This window comes from Hyperolius riggenbachi, chromosome 11, assembly GCF_040937935.1.
Source record: "Hyperolius riggenbachi isolate aHypRig1 chromosome 11, aHypRig1.pri, whole genome shotgun sequence".
Taxonomy (NCBI): Eukaryota; Metazoa; Chordata; class Amphibia; order Anura; family Hyperoliidae; genus Hyperolius; species Hyperolius riggenbachi.
The window spans coordinates 130,934,840-130,940,839 of NC_090656.1; positions in this window are offsets into that span (position 1 = coordinate 130,934,840).

Sequence of the window (6,000 nt, forward strand, 5' to 3'; positions counted from 1 at the left end):
ACCAGTTCCATGGAAAAGGTTCGGTGAACTTGGGAGGTCAGGAGTGTCAGGGGTACTAGCCGTGGAAGTGCTTGAACCTGTTCCTATGTACTGTCTTTCCTCAAAAGCACTCCCTCTATACCCTTGATAGCTTTGGGAAGTTGATTGCCAGGTGACAGGTGGAGGTGCTCTGTACATGGGCTGTTGGGTCTGAAATTGTGGGTCCATGTGAGATTTGACGGCCTCTAATAAACTGTACTGGCACGCAAGTATGCTGACACTTGGGACTTTGTCCACAAAAGGAAGAAAGGACATGAGGGTGTGATAGGCTGGGTGCGATTGCTGTCGCAAAAGGTCAGCACTTTGATTTTGCATCTGCTGCATCTGCTGCTGCAACTGTAAAACTTGTTGGTGGTGTTGCATTTGCAGTTGGTCAAACTGTGCTCGATATTGTTCATGCAACAGTTTCAATTCATCCTGGTAGTGTGTGTGCACAACCGCTAGCTCTTTTTGTAGTGATTCGATATGGGCACGATAACCCTCCATCAAATGACTTCTGTTCCCATCCTGCAGCTGCCTAGTTAGGATACTTTCCTGGCTTCAAAGTATGCCTAGTAGGCCTGATACTGCCTACTAGGAGACTAGGAGCTCTACGCCTACTTGCTGGAGGGGTGTCCTCACTTGGTCGGACTCTGGTTTGGGAGACTTGGGTGGGAGTAGTGCGAGGGGGTGCAGGTGCCTGTGCCAGTGGAATGTCATGTGTGGGTGGTTCAGGGTCAGGAGTACCATGGAGTACAGGGGGTGGAGTACCAGGGAGTACATGGGCTGGAGTATCAGGGCGTATCAAGTCCTCACTAGACCTCCTGGAGTCAGATGACTCTCGTCTTCCTGGTGGAGCGTAGTCTTTGTCCAAGACAGGGTCATCAAGGGTGTCATCCTCAAATTCTTCCTCACTGTCCTGTAGATAGCCCACATTTCTGTCCATGTCCACATTCTCCATAAAACTATCTTCATTCCTGTAGATAATACAAAGGAGAATGTTAACATCATATACCATGTGTTGTCGGTGAATGGTCAAAGTAGTTGAACTTAATCTCTAGGGTCCACAGAAGATTTTAGGAAAGCCAGCTGTCTCGCGTAGCAGTAGGTTGTCCTTTTTGAGGAGCCACTTCCACTCCGCTGTTCTTTATCCGAGATCCTCAGATCCTTTACGTAGGCATCACGAACACTTCGCCATTGGGTTTTGAATTTTTCAACTGCAAAGAAAAAAAAATTAATTTGATTATTTCTCTCCTAGGTTCATCGCAACTGGACAAACATATGCATCACTACATGCAACATTCAAGATAGGGAAGAGCACGGTGGCAGGCATCATTGTGAAGACCTCCAGAATCCTGTGGAGAAAGCTGAGGCCCACATATATGCCTGTTCCGGACACCCAAAAATGGGAGGAGATCACAGACCTATTCTGGACCCAGTGCAAGTTTCCTAATTGTGTTGGTGCGATCGATGGAAAGCACATCAGGATTCAGAAACCATTGAGGAGTGGCAGCCATCAGGGATGCTCGGATGTGCCTCATCCACGAATTCGGCAATCCGCGTGGTTGCAAAAAAAAAAATCCGCATTCGGCCCCGCCGCATGCGGATTTTCGTCCGCGTCCACGCAACCACGCGGATTTTCTGCCGTGAATGGCGTAATCACGCGTGGATTCCCGCCCGGAGGCAGATTTTCTTTTAACGTTAATAACAAAGCCCCCATACATGCTACAATCCCCCAAATTGCATGGATTATCGAGGTGATAAGGGGCAACATAACTTCAACATAAAAAATTCCCAAAATTTTTTTTTTTCTAGAGAAAATGGATTTTAAAGTGAAATCAACACTTTAAATGGGGCTATTAATTGGTAATAAGTGGTTTTAAAAAGGGATATACGCGTTAAGCAGTCAAAGAGGTGAAGGCGAGTTCCAATGGCACTTGGCGGCGAAGGTTCCGCTGGAGGAGGATGAGTGGCTGACGCCAAAAAGGCCCCAGAGAGGCAGCAGCAATTAGCAATGACATCACAGCAGAGTTGTCAGTGGACACGGGCAGTGTGAACGCAGAGTGCAGTGGTGGTAGCGACTGAGTCAGGAGAAGGACTATGCGGGCGGTCAGTTCAGCAGCACAGAAGGACCACGGCAACATACTGGTAGTAGTAGTAGCAGCACAGCGTCATAGTGCTGGCCAAAAAATTAAATGCACCCGGTGACCCGGGCAGTGTGAACGCAGACAGAGTACATTGGTGGAAGCGAGTGAGTCAGGAGGAGGAGGACAATGCGGGCGGTCAATTCAGCAGCACAGAAGGACCATGGCAACATACTGGTGGTAGTAGTAGCAGCACAGCGTCATAGTGCTGGCCAAAAAATTAAATGCACCCGGGCAGTGATAACGCAGACAGAGTACATTGGTGGAAGCGACTGAGTCAGGAGGAGGAGGACAATGCGGGCGGTCAGTTCAGCAGCAGCAGCACAAAAGGACCATGGCAACATACTGGTGGTAGTAGTAGCAGCACAGCGTCATAGTGCTGGCCAAAAAATTAAATGCACCCGGTGACCCGGGCAGTGATAACGCAGACAGAGTGCATTGGTGGTACCGTGGTAGCGACTGAGTCAGGAGGAGGAGGAGGACAAAGCGGGCGTTCAGTTCAGCAGCAGCACAGAAGGACCATGGCAACATACTGGTGGTAGTAGTAGCAGCACAGCGTCATAGTGCTGGCCAAAAAATTAAATGCACCCGGTGACCCGGGTAGTGTGAACGCAGACAGAGTGCATTGGTGGTACCGTGGTAGCGAGTCAGGAGGAGGAGGACAATGCGGGCGGTCAGTTCAGCAGCAGCAGCACAGAAGGACCATGGCAACATACTGGTGGTAGTAGTAGCAGCACAGCGTCATAGTGCTGGCCAAAAAATTAAATGCACCCGGTGACCCGGGCAGTGATAACGCAGACAGAGTACATTGGTGGAAGCGACTGAGTCAGGAGGAGGAGGACAATGCGGGCGGTCAGTTCAGCAGCACAGAAGGACCATGGCAACATACTGGTGGTAGTAGTAGTAGCACAGCGTCATAGTGCTGGCCAAAAAATTAAATGCACCCAGTGACCCGGGCAGTGTGAACGCAGAGTGTAGTAGCGACTGAGTCAGGAGGACAAAGCGGGCGGTCAGTTCAGCAGCTCAGAAGGAGGACCATGGCAACTTACTGGTAGTAGTACCATAACACCAAAAAATTAACCAAGGTAGGCACTAGGCAGGTAGTAACTGTCTTTATAAAGGCAGGCATAGTTAACAACAGCACATGCAGCAGCCACTTCATGTCCCCCTGTGTCCGACAATAGGGGCCAGGAACTCACCTTCCACCCAAGCCTGGTTGATTTTCAGGAAGGTGAGTTTGTCCACAGAGGCGTGGGAGAGCCGAGAGCGCTTCTCTGTGACCACGCCACCGGCCGCACTAAAGCATCTCTCTGAGAGGACACTGGAAGGAGGGCAGGATAGGAGTTCCAGGGCGTACTGGAAGAGCTTGCTCCAGATGTCCAGTCTCTTGACCCAGTACTCCAAGGGGTCCACGGGGCTGTCGGTGTCATTAGGCCGCTGGATGACCCCATATAGTCAGACACCATGGTGGTCAGTCGTTGCTTGTGCTGGTTGGTGGTGGATGCTGTGGCGGGCACCTCTGTTCTGGGCTGCTGCACTGCATACAGGCTCTTGCTTAGGCTCTTCAGGTCTCCGGGGCGCCAGTTGCTGCTGCTGCTGATGGTTGTTGTTGTGCTGCTAGTGGCAATGGCAGGCACCTCTTGCTGGCTTGGCAGAGCAGTTACAGTGGGGGTGGAAGGCTGGGGGAATGCTTCCAGTAGTCTGCGCACAAGGGCCTCCTTCAACTCCCTTGTGCGTTGCTCGGTGGTGGATGGCGTCATGAAGTCTCCCAGCTTCCCCTTCAGACGGGGATCAAGCATCAAGGTAATCCAGATGTCCTCCCTTGAACGCATCTGGATCACCCGGGGGTCCCTGCGAAGGCAGCGCAACATGTGCACAGCCATGGGAAACAAGTGGGCCCTGCCAGCAAGATCTTCCTCGTCCTCGCCATTGTCCCATAACGCATGCCTGTCCTCTTCCTGTGCCATGTCGTTGTCCTCCTCAAACCGCCATCCACGTACAACGTAAATTGTCCATTGCCTGCTCCAGTAGACAAACCAAGGGCACCCACTGGCACACAGAGGCCCGCTCCTCACTGACCATCTTGGTTGCCTCCAGGAAGGGACTCAGCACCAGGCATACTTGCTGCATCAGTGTCCACTGAGTGGCAGTAATCATGGGGACTTGCTGGTTGCTGGGGACACTTGGGTCTAGCATGTAGGCCCTAAGAGCCAGCCTGTGCTGACACAGCCGCTCCAACATGGCCAGAGTCGAAGTCCAGCGAACTGGCATGTCGATGATCATCCGGTGTTGTGGCCTTTCATACTGCTGCTGTAAGAGTGCAGAGGCAGTGGCTGACAGGCGGAAAAAGCGTACCACCGCCCGGGCATCCTGCAGCAGCTCGCTCATCCCCTGGTAGGTGCGCAAGAAGCGCTGCACTACAAGATTGAGCACGTGGGCCAAGCAGGGGATGTGCTGGAGGTTTCCCTGCTGCACTGCTGCCACCAGGTTGGCCCCGTTATCGGCTGCCACATACCCCACTTCCAGGCCTCTGGGGGTCAGCCACCTCCGCTCCTGCTTCCTGAGGGCGGCCAGGACGTTGGTGGCCGTAAGCCTCTCCTTCCCCAGGGTCACCAATTTTAAAAGGGCTTGGCAGTGCCGAGGCTTGGCGCTGCTGCTGCCGAGGCGGGCTTGCTTTCCGGGTGCAGAGGGAGTGTCGTGACAGGACCCTTTTGCATCCCCCCTGATCCCGCGTGGTGGCACCACTAGCTGGGCTGATGCGCTCTTGTCCTCCCTCCCTTCCATCAGTGTCACCCAGTGGGCCGTAAAGGACAGGTAGCGACCTGTCCCAAATCTGCTACTCCACGAGTCCATGGTCACGTGGACCCGCTTGCCCACAGAGTAGTCCAGGGAACGGGCCACGTTTTCCACCGCAAACTTGTGGAGTGCTGGGATCGCGCTCCTGCTGAAATAGTGGCGACTGGGGACTTGCCACTCGGGGATGCCAAATTGGAGCAGCGTCCGCATGGCGCTCCCCTCCTGCACCAGGGAGTAGGGAAGCAGCTGTGATGCCATGGCCCGGGCCAGCAAGCCATTTAGTTTGCGGATCCGCCTGTGGCTTGGAGGCAGAGGCTTGGTCAGACCCTGAAAGGTGTCGCTCAGCAGGGTCTGACGACGCTGGGATGCAGGGGAGACAGAGGAGAGAGACGAACACTGGCTGCCAGCCTCAATGTCTGTGTCCTGAGTAGCCGAGGTGGAAGAGCGCTTGCGTGCTACTACTGCTGCTGCTGTGGGGGATTCACGACCCTGAGGGAGGGATGATGCTGCTGCGCTGGTGGGCCTTCTGCTCTCAGGAACCCCTGCCAGCAGTGCCTGCTTCCTCTTAAAGTCCGCATACTCGCGGCAGTGGCGGCTTCTCAGGTGGCCCTGGAGGGATGAGGTACCCATCTTGCTCAGACTTTTCCCACGGCTTAGTCTTTTGCTGCATAACCTGCACACAGCATACCTTTTGTCATCAGTACATTCCTCAAAGCAATCCCACACTGGTGACTTTAATTTACTGCGGCCCCCACTAGCAGAGGGTGCAGCGGAACAATGTGTGGTAGTAGTTGCCGGGGGTTGCATGGTGGTGGTGCCGGCTGAAGCAGTGTCCTGTCTACTTCTTCCACGCCCACTGCTGCCGATGCCCCTGCCCCTGCCTGACATATGGCGATATCCTTGCCTAGGCCGAGGTGACTCGTCATCCTGCTCTGCCTCTGACCATTCTTCCACGGACTCAGCAGGCTGCACATAGTTAGGGTCCACAACGTCGTCATCATCAGCAGCATCATCATAATCCAGCTCTTCCTCTGACTCCCCT